Below are 15,471 nucleotides of genomic sequence, written 5' to 3' on the forward strand. Positions count from 1 at the left end.
AGTGTTTATTAACCAGATTTAATCCTGATAAGGGGTGAGCCATAGCAGCTGTGGAAATGGTCAAAGACACGGCCAGAATATTTGATATCCCTGTGACACAGAAATCCAGATTGCCGTACAATGATCAAAGCTCCATAGGACTGCAGCTGCCACCCTAAAGATAGAGTCCAGAAAGTCTCTCACTTCTGAGGTAAGCCACTGACACGTGTAGAGCATACTTCCACAGACCAGCCGCAGCTGACCCAGACAGTTCCTGCTGCTGCTGCTAAGTCACGTCAGTCGTGTCCGACTCTGTGTGACCCCATAGACAGTACCCAGCAGGCTCCTCTGTCCCTGGGCTTCTCCAGGCAAGAATACTAGAGTGGGTTGCCATTTCCTTCTCCAGTCAGACAGTTCCTAAGTAGTGTTAAATTTAAGTTGCAGACTGCTTAGCAACTGTATGTGTAGGAATACATGTGCTGTGTGTGTGTGCATGTGCACACGTGCGCACACACATATGTGAGTTTCTCCGTGAGCGTGTGTGCATCTCTGGGGGAAAGGCATGGATGAGATTCCAATACAGCCAACCTACGAGGCTGTATTTTCCATAACTGCTTTCATCTGAGGGGAGGGGCTTTCCCCCACACCCTCTAATGGATCTGGCTTGGCCATTTGCTAGCTACAGTTTTTGCACGTCCATTTAAACTCTGTGTCCCCAAACATGTATGCTTGGATCTTCTGACTCTAAATACATCTCCTATTTTCATACTTCCACCACAGCAGTTGGCCAACTGGTACTTCAGAATAGCATTAGATGGCCAAATAAGTAGCACCATCTGCTACAATTTAGAGGAATCCTCAGTGGTGCTGTGACAGCTGTCTAGTTCTGAGTCCTCAACACCAGCATTCATTTGTAAGAGAGGACACATACCCAGTGTTAGAATGGCTATTTTCTATAAAAGGAATGCTTTTTCTAGCAAGGCAGAAAAAGCATATTTTTTATGGAGGTCAGACGTCTGAAAACCATTGTCTAGTCTTCAAAATATAGCTCCAAATGGGGATGTTGACAAAATAGTCCTCCTAGGCATTTGGATTTAAAGCCCAAACTCTGAAGTCATGCTTTGACATATGAAAAGTCATCATGCCCTCCCTAAATGCCTAATCACATTTATTTAATACATAGTCCTTAAGAAGCTTGATTATCTGGCTTGTGAGCATACAGCATTACAGAAGCTGCAAGCTAGAATTAGATATGGTAGGGTTATAAGTGACTCAGATTCAGTAATGAGAAGTACTGAATCTGGTGAATTTTAGAATGTTAAAAGCAGATCATGATTTGACATAGATTACAATGACATATTCATGGATCCATTCAATAATTCCATATTTAATAAATTCCATATTTAATAAATATCTATGTATTACTATGACCCAGGCACTTTTCTAAATACTGGCATACATAGAAGAGTTGGTAAGACAACATCCTTACACTTAAGGAGTTTGAAGTCTACTCAGATGGCCTACCTCATGAATAATGCAAGGTAGGTTATACAAATGCCATTAGAGGAACAGTTAATTTAATATGAGAGCTCAGACTAAGATTACTTCCAACACAGGAAGGATTCATGGAAACTGTGGCATTTAAAGTTGACTTTGAAAAAAGTCAACTTTGAATTTGAATATACAGATAGAAGAACATGGGATTTTGCATAAATAAGAGTGTGAGAGGGACTTTCCTGGCGGTCCAGTGGTTAAGGGTTTGCTTTGCAATGTAGGGGACGTGGGTTTGATCCCTAGTCATGGATCCAAGATTCCCAAAGGCTTCAGAGAAACTAAGACTGTGTGCCACAATGAAAGATCCCACATGATGCAAGGAGCCGCAACTAAGACTTGACACAGTCCCAAAAAGCATGAGACGTCTAGAAAGCCCAAAGAACTATGGGAACTCGGACCACCAGGCACCCAAGGCTCTACAGACAGAAGCTGTACTCGTCCTGTTCGTTGCTGGATCCCCAGTGAAAGAACTGGAATGTTGTAAGCATTTGATATTGTTAGAATGAATGCATGCATGAATAAATGAGTATCTTAGCTATATTTTATATAAAATATCTAGCATTAGATTAATAACTAGCAGAGTTGTTAATAAGAATAAGACCAAAAGAAAAGTCTGAAAGTGTAACATCCACCATAATCAAGATAGAGAACATATACTTCTCCCCAGAGTATTTCCACGTATCTCTTGATAGTCACTTTTCTCCACCTACCCTTGGAGTACATATCCAGCCACTGCTCTGTTGTAACTATAGATTAAATTCTTCTTTAAAAAATATACTTATACATGTATTACAAACATATATTAGAAATATGTGACTTTTTTTTTTGAGTACATAGGAATGGACCTTTAAAGAACTTTAATTCATATGTTCAAGAACACATTTGACAAGACAAAGTATTTCACCAGAGAGGAATTTATGTTAAAAGAGAATAAAATGAAAGTTCTAGATATAAAAAGTAAATAATTGAAATTAAGAGCTCAAACTGGATTTCAATAGCAGATTAAAATAGAAGAGATTAGCAAATGGGAAAGCTAGTAGATAATATCCAAATGAAATGGAAAGAAAAAAGAAGAGAATACACACAATAAATCTTGCCTGTATCCCACTATAGTCCTGGAGGCTCCTCTGTTCACAGAATTCTTCAGGCAAGAATACTGGAGTGGGTAGCCATTCCCTTCTCCAGGGGATCTTTCCAACCCAGGGATCAAATCCAGGATGCCTGCATTGCAGGAAGATTATTTACCATTGAGCCAACAAGGAAGCCCTACTAATATGCAAGAAATAGTAAAAAGTTTTGGGTTTGTGATTTAGCTTTAACACAGAGAGGTTTGTGTGATCATTCCTTGCTCCACCGTCAGTCCTCTCAGAGAACTTACCCTGCTTTTGAGACTGCATGGCACAGGAGTCCCAGGATCCTTGACAGCATAAACTAAATTTGAGCCAGATGCTGAAAGTAGAGCCGAGGGCAGAATATACTAATTGTTGATTGAACATAAGACCAACAAAAAGCTTATACTGTAGTGGTCACTCAGTATCTGCTGGGGAATTGGTTCCAGGCTCCCCTGCAAACACCAAACGCTCAGCAGATACAAGTTCCTTACATAACATGGCGAGTGCAGTCAACCCTAGGTATCCACGAATTCTCTGGATATGGAGGCCCAACTATACTTTAAAAAGATCAAATAAGTCAATTTTTTGGTGTACTTTTCATTAATGAGTCAAATTAGTGAAATTGTTTTTTACATACAACAAAATGTGCCAATTTTAAAATATAAGTCATCATGTTCGACAAATGTATAGAACATTTCCATTATTTCAAAATGTGATATTTACATATTTGGGAACTTTTCATGTGTCTTTCTTAAAATTTATTTCCATTATGGTCAGCTTATATATTGTTTCAATTTGATTATTTTCAAATTCATTGAGATTTGTTTTATGACTCATCCTATGATCTCTTAAAGTTTTGTGTGCACTTGAAAGCGATGTGTATTCTGCTATTATTGGGTGAAGTGGTCTGTAATGGCCTATTAGGTCAGTGGCTGGAGAGTGCTATTCATATCATCTTTACCTTTGCTGATACACTGGCAGTTTGTTTTACTGAGCAAAGGCTGTTGAAGATCCATGCTGTAATTATGTATTTGTTTATTTCTCCTTCTAGCTGTTCAGTATTTGCTTCACGAATTCTGGAATTGTTCTCTTAGGTATATACCATTTAGGATTTTTATTCTTCTTAATCAACTCTTTTACTGTTATTAAACCTGTCTCTATAAGAATGGTTAAATTCCTTGCCCTGATGTCTGTTTTCTAAAATTCAATAGCCACTACCGCTTTCCTCTGATGAGTAAGTTGTATTGTATAGCATGTTTCATCATTTTACTTTAAAAATGTCTCTTCTATATTTAAATACATTTCTGTTAAACAATGTAGTTGGTTATTGTCTTTTTATCAGTCTAACCATTACTGCCTTTTACTCAGAATATATAAATTTATATTTATCTTTTTGATCTGAAGTTGTTTAAGTCTAGAGGCATTCTATAGTATTTGTTTTACATTTTTTGAATCTGTTCTTCATTTTTCTCCTTTCAGGCTGAGTAATCACTTAGTTTTATGCCCATTCTTGACTTATAAGCTGTACCTCTGTCTTGTTTTTAAGTGGTTGCTCTAAGATTTACAACATGCAATTTTAAATACCACTATCTTCAAATATTATTATGGCACTTCATGTATGATGCATGAACCTTTACAATATTCTTGTTTCTCCCTCCTATTCATTGTGCTCCTGTTATCATGTGTTTTACTGCTATATATCTTACAATTCATTGTTATGAGTATAATGCTATAGCATCACATCTAAAGAATTTTTAACATGAGACAATATGTTTTCACACTTCCAACATTTCTCACCCTCTTTATTCCTTTAGGATGATCTAGCTTCCCATCTGAAGGACTTTCTTCAACATATCTTGTAGTGCAAATTTGCTGATGCCAAATTCTCTTATGTAATGTTTGTATGAAAATGCTTTTTTATCTTTGAAGAAAATTTTTGCTGCATTTGAAATTCTGAATGATTGTTTTCAGCATTTTAAAGATTGTTTTTCCATTGTCTACTGATTGAGTTTTTTTTTTCCTTTTTGATGAAAAGTCAGAGATATTTCCTATCTTTGTTCTCCAGTATGTATCCTCTCTTCTTTCTCTGACAGCTTTGACATTTTCTCTGTACTGTATCACTGTGTTCAGCACATTCATTGGTATGGTTTTCTTTGTTCATCTTGCTTCAAGTTCATCAAGCTTCTTGGATTTTCATAAAATTGAAAATAATTTAGCCATTATTTTTTTACACATTGTTTTGACATTTTCTTTCTTTTTTATCTGTACTTAAGTGCCATGTATATTTGACCACTTGATATTGCTCTACAAATCACTAAAGCTTTTTACATTTCTTTTCTTTTCTATTTTCTTTTCTTGTCATTTTATTTTTCTCTGCCTGTGCTTCAATTTAGATGGTTTCTATTGTTATGTCTTTAAGTTTACTGATCTACTCAGTACCAAATACAAGCATGCTATTAAGCCCACACAGTTAATTTTTTAATCTTATATATACAATTTTTAAGTCCTTGTCTACTAATTTTTTTATGTCTTTTCTATGTCTGTTCCATGTACAGAATTTTTTTCCTATATCTTTATATATCTCTTAATTTTGAGTCAGATGCTGGTCATTATGATGTTGTATGGAGATAGAAAAAATAATCCACATAGACATATATGGATTTTGTTGTCTTAAAAATGTTGAAGTTTATTTTGGCAGGCAGGTAAGTTACTTGCCAATCAACTTGATCCTTTTAGATTAATTTTAATCTCTTTTAGGAAGGTTACAGAATATCCTTCTTTTCTAGGACTAGTTTAGCATCACAATTAAGATTTGCTACTCTGTGGACTCTAATGAATACCCTGAGTTCTCTCTCTGGTTGGAAGAGGAATATCTCCTACTCCAGTGTGAGGTCAGGAATCATGTACCTGACTCCTCCCAGTAGTTGGTAGTATTTAATTTACTTGGCTTATTTTTGCATTGCATCACAGAGCTTTACTTGATGCACATAAAACTTGGTATTCAGCAACAGACCTAAGGAGACCCCTGCAGCAGACTTCTGGAGTACTTTTTCTGCATAACACCCTCCTTCCAGTTTCCTGGCCTGAAATTCTTACTGCCGCAGCCTTCTCACACTGGAATCTTTTTATTTCTTCAATCAACAAAACTATCTTTCTTCGCTTCCTTCTATTCTGCCAGCACTGAACTCATGGAAATATCTACTGAAGTAAAGCTGGGGAAATTCTAGGGCTCACTTTCTCTGTTCTTCTCTGAGGGATCAGTACCTTGACCTAGTGCTCGATCATAGTTTCAGATATCTTTATTAAATTTTGCCATTTTTTTTTAGTGAAAGGAAGGTCATTATTTTTGGAATTTTCAAGTTAGATATAACATATGGTATCTGTAAGAAAAGATACATACATTGCATATTTGATTCAAAATTTTAAAAAATTATCTGGTTTTAAGAAATTAGTAATATAAACTTTTAATATAATAAAACAACACTTTGTATAATACCATAATGTTGATTTTAATTATATTATACTGCCAAAGATTATGGACAAAAATAAATTGTAAAGTTTATGTAATTCTGTTTTTAAAATCCCATTCTTTGACTATTGAATCTAGTATCAGATTAGAATTGCTAATTTTGGCTCTCCTATAGCGGAGAAGGCAATGGCACCCCACTCCAGTACTCTTCCCTGGAAAATCCCATGGATGGAGGAGCCTGGAAGGCTGCAGTCCATGGGGTTGCTGAGGGTTGGACACGACTGAGCGACTTCCCTTTCACTTTTCACTTTCATGCACTGGAGAAGGAAATGGCAACCCACTCCAGTGTTCTTGCCTGGAGAATCCCAGGGACGGGGGAGCCTGGTGGGCTACCATCTATGCGGCCGCACAGAGTCGGACACGACTGAAATGACTTAGCATAGTGTTCAAGAATCAGATAGAATATTTGTCAAGTAACAGATTCCTGAGTCCCAACTCCAGATATTCTAATTAAGTTCTATATAGGGCCAAACTATCACCACTGATTCTGATAAAGGAGGTCCAAGAGAAAATTCAGATGAAATGTCCTTGTGCTGTTGATATTTTCCTTTTGAGTGACTGTTTAATGACAAATTACCATATTGATCTTGAAAACTGAAAGCATAATTTACGTGTTGCCTCAGGGCTATGTGGATCTTGTGTTCAGTCATTTCAAATAAGTGAACGTGGAAACTAAAAGTTTTGTTTTCTTTCTCATTTAACTTTTTTCCTCTCAATTCAGGGAACTAAAGATGATATCTAAATTTGGTATGAATTAAATATTATCACACAGGTAGTTTAGAAGATGTTTTGCTGCTGCTGCTGCTGCTAAGTCGCTTCAGTCGTGTCCAACTCTGTGTGACCCCATAGACGACAGCCCACCAGGCTCCCCCGTCCCTGGGATTCTCCAGGCAAGAACACTGGAGTGGGTTGCCGTTCCTTCTCCAGTGCATGAAAGTGAAAAGTCAAAGTGAAATCGCTCAGTCATGTCCGACCCTTAGCGACCTCATGGGTCTGCAGCCTACCGGGCCCCTTCGTCCATATAATCACAGTGAAGACATATTTGAAGTGTTTAATTGGAGAAGGAAATGGCAACCCACTCCAGTGTTCTTTCCTGGAGAATCCCAGGGATAGGGGAGCCTGGTGGGCTGCCGTCTATGGGGACGCACAGAGTCGGACACGACTGAAGTGACTTAGCAGTAGCAATGGAATACAGCTGGAAGCCCAAATCACCTTACATCTAGAAAAATATGGAAAAAAAGAAAATGCCATTTGTCACAAGATTTCATAGCACTTGAGTTCTGGTTTTGATTTTCTCCAAAAGGCAGTTAGCATCAGGCAATGTCATTTACTAATGCTATTTCACTTCAGTGCCGTCACTCAGTTGTGTCCAACTCTTTGTGACACCATGGACTGCAGCATGCCAGGCATCCTTGTCCATCACCAACTTCTGGAGCCTACTCAAACTCATGTCCATCATGTCGGTGATGCCATCCAACAATCTCATTCTCTTTATCCCTTTCTTCTCCCGCCTTCAATCTTTCCCAGTATCAGGGTCTTTTCCAATTAGTCAGCTCTTCACATCAGGTGGCCAAAGTATTGAAATTTCAGCTTCAGCCTCAGTCCTTCCAATGAATATTCAGGACTGATTTCCTTTTGGATGAGCTGGTTTGATCTCCTTGCAGTTCAAGGGACTCTCAAGAGTCTTTTTCAACACCACAGTTCAAAAGCATCAGTTCTTTGCTGCTCAACTTTCTTTATAGTCCAACTCTCAGATCCATACAAGACTACTGGAAAAACCATAGCTTTGACTAGACAGACCTTTGTTGGAAAAGTAATGTCTCTGCTCTAATATGCTGTCTAGGTTGGTCATAGCTTTTCTTCCAAGGAGCAAACGTCATTTAATTTCATGGCCGCTAATTACTCTCTGATTAATTACTTGGTAGACAAATAAAGAACATTTTTCTATGAAATAAGCCTGAAGCCTGATGTGTCCAGGGAGATGTGGGAGACTAAGCATGCTGTCCTCGTTCTGTGACCTCTGCTATCTTCTGTCCAGTTGGACTCCTTGGTTGGAGGGGGTCACTGTGCCCCATAAAATCCTAAAGAATAAAAGCTTCAGTTTGATGAATCCACTAATAAACCAAATACTGGGACAATCTAGTGTTCTTTTGACTTCTCCAAAGGTTCAGTTAAAAACCATAACAAGACTATTCTGACAAATAGCCTTCTAAGGCGACTGTTTCATGCTTGACTCATTTCATGGCTTTAGGAAAAATCTAAGAGAAAAATTGCTGATTTTGAGAAAGTTTTAGGAAGAAAAAGAGTTTCTCCTTGCAATACTGGAGTTCATTTATTTTTCTTCAGGCTGAAAAATTGACAGTCTACCCTGTGGTGGAGCAGCCTCTAAGCTTCAACTCAAATCCATAGATTGGTTTCAGATTTGCTGGAGGCACTCAATCTACTCTGGAAATTGCCTTTAGCAAAAGTTGCTAAGTCCAAGAGTGTTGACTCTTGCCAGAGTAGAGAATGTAAAAATATAAAAATGGGCTTAGCGCTCCTAGATTTCAGAAATCTAGATGTACTTTAACAAATACAAAGGTAAGAAATGCCAAACTCATATCTTGACTAGTTTTTTTCTTCCTAAAGTATTTTCTTTATTGATCAATTACTATGTAGCCAGACATTAAACTCTCTGCATATTTTTCTCAAGTATTTACAGTAACTTTATTAAATAGATGCTATTATTATGCCCATTTTACAGGCAAGCCAACTTAGGATAATTATGTTAAACCTAAGAGCTAAGCTAAATGTGTTAGAGCCAATAAGTGGCAGAGTCAACATTCAAATCCAAGGTTATCATATTCTAAGGTCCACGATCTTATTGATTATATTTTAGTAACAACGTCTCAGTCCTCACTATTGGCTATTTGTGTGCCCAGTTGCTCAGTTGTGTCTGACTCTTTGTGACCCCCATGGACTGTAGCCTACCAGCCTCCTCTGTTCATGGGATTCTCCAAGCAAGAATACTAGAGTCAGTTGCCACTTACTTTTCTAGGGGATCTTCCCAACCCAGGGATCGAACCGATGTCTCCTGTGTCTCCTGAATTGGCAGATGAATTATTTACCACTGAACCACCTGGAAAGCGCTCAACTACCGGCTATATCCATAAGGATATATCTACAAACTATTCTTCCATGATAATCAGCCCTGAGAATTGTGATAGTGTATCGCTGACTTTACTGAGTTTCAGAGCTAAGAATCTCTTCTTAGTTTGGAAGTCTCTTCTCTTCTAAAGAGACTTCTCTTCCCCTCTAAATTCCATTTGTTTTTAACCATATTGGGAATCCAGTACTGTAGACATAAAATGTCCATGTTTTACCAAAAGACACATTAATTCCTATGGTTGTTTCTCTTCTGATGTTGGCCTGATGAGGCAGAAAGAACCTGTTCTGCCAGGATTTTTCCTCCTTGTTTTATCTACTGCTCTAGTTAGCTCTCATTTTGAAGACTGAAATCCCATTCTTCACCACAAGCTGTTTACAAGGTTCTGGTAAGTCTTTGTTTTTCTACTTTCTAGGACTAGACCCTGTTCTTATACTGCCATCTTTTGACTAGACATCTTCTGCTACTGCTACTGCTAAGTTACCTCAGTTGTCTCTGACTCTGTGCCACCCCAGAGATGGCAGCCCACCAAGCTCGCCCGTCCCTGGGATTCTCCAGGCAAGAACACTGGAGTGGGTTGCCATTTCCTTCTCCAATGCATGAAAGTGAAAAGTGAAAGTGAAGTCACTCAGTCGTGTCCGACTCTTAGCGACCCCATGGTCTACAGCCTACCAGGCTCCTCCATCCATGGGATTTTCCAGGCAAGCGTTTTTTCTACGCCACTGGAGTGGGGTGCCATTGCCTTCTCCGGGACATCTTTTACATATAGACAAAAGATTCAATGATGACCACCACCTAAATGCCCTGTTGATATGGTTGGATTGTGTTTCTTGATGCCACTTGATTGGATACACTTGAACAATCATTTGTTAAGCATTTTCTGAGCACAGGCTCTGTGTTGGGGCCTCACATCTAGGAAGAGGTATATCCTCTGTCTTTGTGGTATTCACACTTCAGTGACTCTGCCCTATGTGAGGACCAAAGCCATTCCCCTTTGGTTGGTGAATCTTATTCACTGAGTTTTTCCTATGAAATTGCCTTTCTCCACATGTACCTTGGCAGGAATATCTCTGCTCGACCTGTTATAGTTCTGTTTTCTGTACTAGATTTACTGAAGACCCACTTGTACCTGAAGTTTTGTACCCACTTGTACAAAAACTTGGGCCATGGCACCTCCCATCTCTGTTCTTCCCTTTTCTCTTCATGCCTCTATGGACACATGACCTGAAGCTGACCATTCCAACCACTTGCCTTTGTCCTTCTAGATACATGCTCTAGTGCTGTGGACTTTCTCTATGAACCATTAGAGAATAAGCAATTCTGAAGTTTCTAGCAATTTCCCTTGTTAATATTCACTAGGAATAAAAGTTGCAGGGGAAACGTGATTGAAATTTTCTAAGACAAGGATTGGCACACTGTATTCCATAGGCCAAATCCAGCTCATCACCTATTTTTGTAAATAAAATTTTATTGGGACCCAGCCACATTCATTTAACGAGGTGTTATCTAAGGTTGCTTTGTGATATCATAGCATCAAAAGGTAAGGAGCTGCGAAAGAGAAACAGTGGTTCACAAAGCCTAAAGTATTTACTATCTGAGAGTTTACAGAACATTTACCCATACTTATTCTAAGACATTCTTAAACTCCTAGAAAGCACATTAAATAATAATACATGATTATCTTAAGTATCCTAATGGTTAAGAGAGTAAATTTAAATGGCTGTATAATGAAAAGGATACACTCTTATAATTCTTGTTTCTTTGGCCACATTCAGCCTTAGCAGAAATCAAGGAAGCATTTGACTTGAGTGCTTCTTCATATTTCTCAGGTTTCTGGCAGCATCAAGTCTCCACCCCATGCTGTTCTCATACGTCTTCCAAAGGGGATGCCCAGCAGTCTCTTCATAGCTTTTATGAAACAGCACCAGGTGTTTGGAGGTCACAGGGTCTTGGTCAACGTCTTCTTATGTTGCCAAACAACAGCTATGCAGCACTTAATCTCAGCTTTACCCAACCTTTCTCAACATATTCCACCACTTACCTGGCTCCTTAGTGGGGGAAAAACCTCATTCCAGGCTTTGTGTTTTGGTATGCTGATCTTTGCGGATTTGTTTTCTAAGTATAAATAGTTTAGTGGTCCTTGAAAAAGTAGATTTGCCCTTTCAGGTTTGTAGGTCACTCTTCTAACAAGATTTCTAGGAACTAAACCATCTTTCTAGTAATAATGATATAAATAGTAATGATAATAATAACAATAGCTTTGCATGCTTATTGTATGCTATAATCATTATGATAGGCTTATGATAATAAGCTTTATAATAATAAGTTATGATAGTTTTGAATGCTTACTATATGTCATATGTGGGAAATTGTTTCGAGTTCTGCACATAAATTAACTTCTTTAATAGTTAAATGTAATTAGTTGAATTTAAGGGGCTTCCTAAAAAACAGGACACACATATATGCACACACATACATATGTATATACATAGTTTATGTACACATATACATATCATGTAGTAAAGTGCAGAATACATGTTTATTCATAGGAACTTTAATTTATTCATCAAAAATGTTATCAAATACCACATAAGAAGCACTGTCATAGTTTGGAAGGAATGCTTCAATTACCAGATATGTGCATATTCCCTTAAGAATCATTTCCTGAGAGTAATAAATCCATCTAGATTGGATTAAAACACAGAAGAAAATAAGTAAGTCTTACTAGCATACAAGGGTAATTTGTGAAAGTGTAAGAAATGCAAGAAGCAAGCAGTTAGGGGCTGAGTTAGTCTCCATTGGTCTCTTTCAGTCTCCTTTTCCTGCTCCTCCTCCTCCTTTATCCCCTCCATTTGCACATTTACCACCCACTTCCTCTCGGGCATCTTTCTGAGCATCCAACCTCTCCTTGCCTTTCTGCAAACAACCTATTTCTGTTTCTGAGGGACCATAGTAGGCATCACACTTCAAGCTTCTAAGACACTAAGCAGAATTTCTGCATCCAAATTGAAGACGTCCAGGAGAGGAAATTAGTAAGTCATCTTTAACCAGATGTCCTCTTTCAGGCTCAGTCAATAATGCCTGGCAACAGAGTTGGGGCAAATTCACATGACCTGCTATGGAAACAGAATCCTTAAGGCTGGGTCTTGAATAAGGCGTGAACACTGAGTAAGAGGTTTTCTATGAACAAAAAAACATGTTGACATTTTCCTCGCTCTATCTTTGAATTTCTAGAAGCCATAGAAATGTTCTCTAAAACTGTAATAACGCTTTCAATTGCCCTTAAAGATTATGGGAAACTCCTTCACAAGAGATAAAAAATACAGTAACCATAAAAAAGATACATTGTGTTCCCAGATCTTCACTACTTGAATGATGCAACTCCCTGGGATCTTTCTAGATTTCTGTGTTTGCTTGTAATGTCAATAAAAGTTGCCATGGGGACAAATGTCAAACTTTCTGATATTACCTGTAGTCGCATCAATTATAGATTTCATCCTTCCCTCCAAATTGCCAGTGGGTATATAATCTACAAAGATTAACCAAAGGGTGTGGAAGAGATAGAATGGCATCATTTGGCATGGTGTCCTCCAGACCTGCAGAAATCAAAGAACTGGATTACCCAAGTGAACTGACTCACAGTGTCAGGCCAGAAGCCATAAAATTTTTCCACTTCACTGGAAGAATTTCAACTACTAATTCCTTTCCTCATGACTCTCCAGAGGTCAAAGGCTGGGTCTGAAAAACTAAACACTAGGAAAGAGGGAGCATTGAAGATACTCAAACAGCCAGTTGAATAGTTACAGTCTTTCCAACATCAGCTGTCTTGGTGTAACAAGTCCTTTTTTAAAACTAAAAGTTAAAATGTATCTCTTATTTGAGTGACTGATAGAATTATTATTTGCTCTTGGCATATCCTTATTGGGACTATTTACTCACGCAATATAGAGATTAAAAAATGTGACAGAGGCTACAATGGAGTTTAATTCCTTTCAAAATTAACTGGAATTAGAAGGGAGAGTTTGCACTTTGGGGTGCAAAAGTGAAAGTGTTAGTCAGGTCCGACTCTTTGTGACCGAATGGACTAGAGCTCGCCAGGCTCCTCTGTCCATGGATTCTCCAGGCAAGAATACTGGAGTGGGTAGCCATGCCCTTCTCCAGGGGAACCTTCCCAACCCAGGGATCAAACCCGCATCTCTTATGCTTCCCATATTATTGGCAGATTCCTTACCATCTGAGCCACCAGGGAAGCTGTAGGCACTTTGGTGTATAGACTTTATAGACATACCACAGAGACATATCTGTCACTTGCACATGACTTGCCAGGTACAAAGTGTTCTCATGTAATTAAGCTGCTTAAATTCTGTTTGTCACAAAATTCTTCCCAGGCCCCACAGCTCTTTCCCACTGAAGTATAAAGATGGTGTAAAAGAATAGTTGGGAGGCACTTGGACCTCATATTACACTCTGGGATGTAATATTTACAAATCACTATATGAATTTATTCTGTTTCTACTTGCTTTTTTATTTTAAGTGCCTATTGCTAACATTTTGCACAGCTGATTAATTCAAACAAAAAGAAATGTTTTCTTGAGAAACACAAAAAGTAGCTAATTGTTTCAGTACCAATTACCATGCAAACCAAGTGAAGACTTTTGTGGGGAAGTCATTAACTTAGTTCTAAATCAGTGGTTCCCAAGTTTGGTTGCATATGAGGATTATCTGGGGACTTAAAATGATACCAATAATACCCATTTGAATCACAGAGATTCTGATTTGATTTGGCTGTGGTGTTTCCTGGGCATTAATATTTTTAAAAGAAACAATTTTTTGGAACAGTCTCAGATTTATAGATAAGTTGAAAATATAGTACAGAGGGATCCCACATGCCCCTCACTGAGTTTCCCCTCTGATATTACCTCCATGGTATATTTGTCACAACTAAGAAGTGAGCATTAGTACCTTAGTATTAACTAACCTCCAGACTTTTTTATTTCATTGTCATTTCTACTCATGTCCTTTTTTGTTTTCCAGAGTCCCAGTGAGGATACATTTTATCACTGTGTCTCCTGCATCTTGCCAGCTTTATGATACTTTCTCAGTATTCCACTGATACTCATGAATTTAAAGCTTTTGGTGAGTATTGACCAGCTGTTTTGAAGAATGTCCTTCAGTTGGGGCTTTTTGATGGTTTTCTCATGGTTACACTGGGGTTATATATTTTGGGAAAGAATATCACAGAGGTGAAGTGCCTTCACCATACATGAGGGAGTAAATGCCATCAGCCTGGCTTCCCACTGAGGATGAGGCCTAGACCTTGATCACCTGCCCAGTGTTTCCATTGTACAGTTATTCTGGACTGCCTTCAAACTTGCTGTATTCTAATTTTTGAGGGCACAAAAGATTGGGTAGGGGAGGAGTTTGGATTCATCTCCTGCAGCCAGAACTATCGATATGAATTATTTCAAAATTTTCACAAGGAGGATTTGTTGCTTCTTCCACATTCATTTACTTATTTAGCCCTTTATTTATATAAAGATTTATATACAGATTCATGGATATTTATTCTATGCTTTGGATTATAATCCAAAACTATATTTTGTTACTCAGATTATTCTAGTTTTGGCCACAGGGCCCTCTTTTAGATTGGTTGCTTTAGTATTTTAAAGTCCTCCAGGTAATACTTCTGTGCAACCATGGTGTGTGTGCATGCTTAGTCGCTTCAGTCATGTCTGACTCTTTGTGACTCCATGGACCTTAGCCCACCAGGCTCCTCTGTCCACAGGATTATCTCCGCAAGAATGCTGGAGTGGTTTGCCACTTCCTCCTCCAGGGAATCTTCCTGATCCAGAGATCAAACCTGCATCTCCTGCGTCTCCTGCATTGGCAAGTAAGCCAGCTGGGAAGTCTGCAACCATGATAGGGGACCCTGGTATACAACAGACCCATGTTTCTCAAAGTGTAGTTGCTGGACAACCAGCATGATCTTCACCTGAAAATTTGTTAGAAATGCAAATTCGAGTGTTAGTCATTTAGTTGTGTCTGACACTTTACAACCCTGTGGTACTGTGGCCCCATGACCAGGCTCCTCTGTCCATGGAATTCTCCAGGCAAGAATATTGGAGTGGGTTGCCATTTTGTTCTCCAGGGGA

At 38.5% G+C, this 15,471-nt stretch overlaps 1 long non-coding RNA gene across 1 annotated transcript in view; it reads left to right on the forward strand.

The window, feature by feature from the left end:
- The window catches only part of LOC138989883 (uncharacterized), a 47,080-nt gene extending 31,872 nt beyond the window's left edge, over positions 1 to 15,208 (forward strand). The window contains exons 2-3 of the long non-coding RNA XR_011466040.1: positions 14,354 to 14,455; positions 15,105 to 15,208. This is a non-coding gene — a long non-coding RNA (uncharacterized lncRNA). The remainder of the gene's footprint in view (positions 1 to 14,353; positions 14,456 to 15,104) is intronic.
- Positions 15,209 to 15,471: the final 263 nt, after the last annotated feature.

This window comes from Bos mutus, chromosome 1 (genome assembly GCF_027580195.1).
Source record: "Bos mutus isolate GX-2022 chromosome 1, NWIPB_WYAK_1.1, whole genome shotgun sequence".
Taxonomy (NCBI): Eukaryota; Metazoa; Chordata; class Mammalia; order Artiodactyla; family Bovidae; genus Bos; species Bos mutus.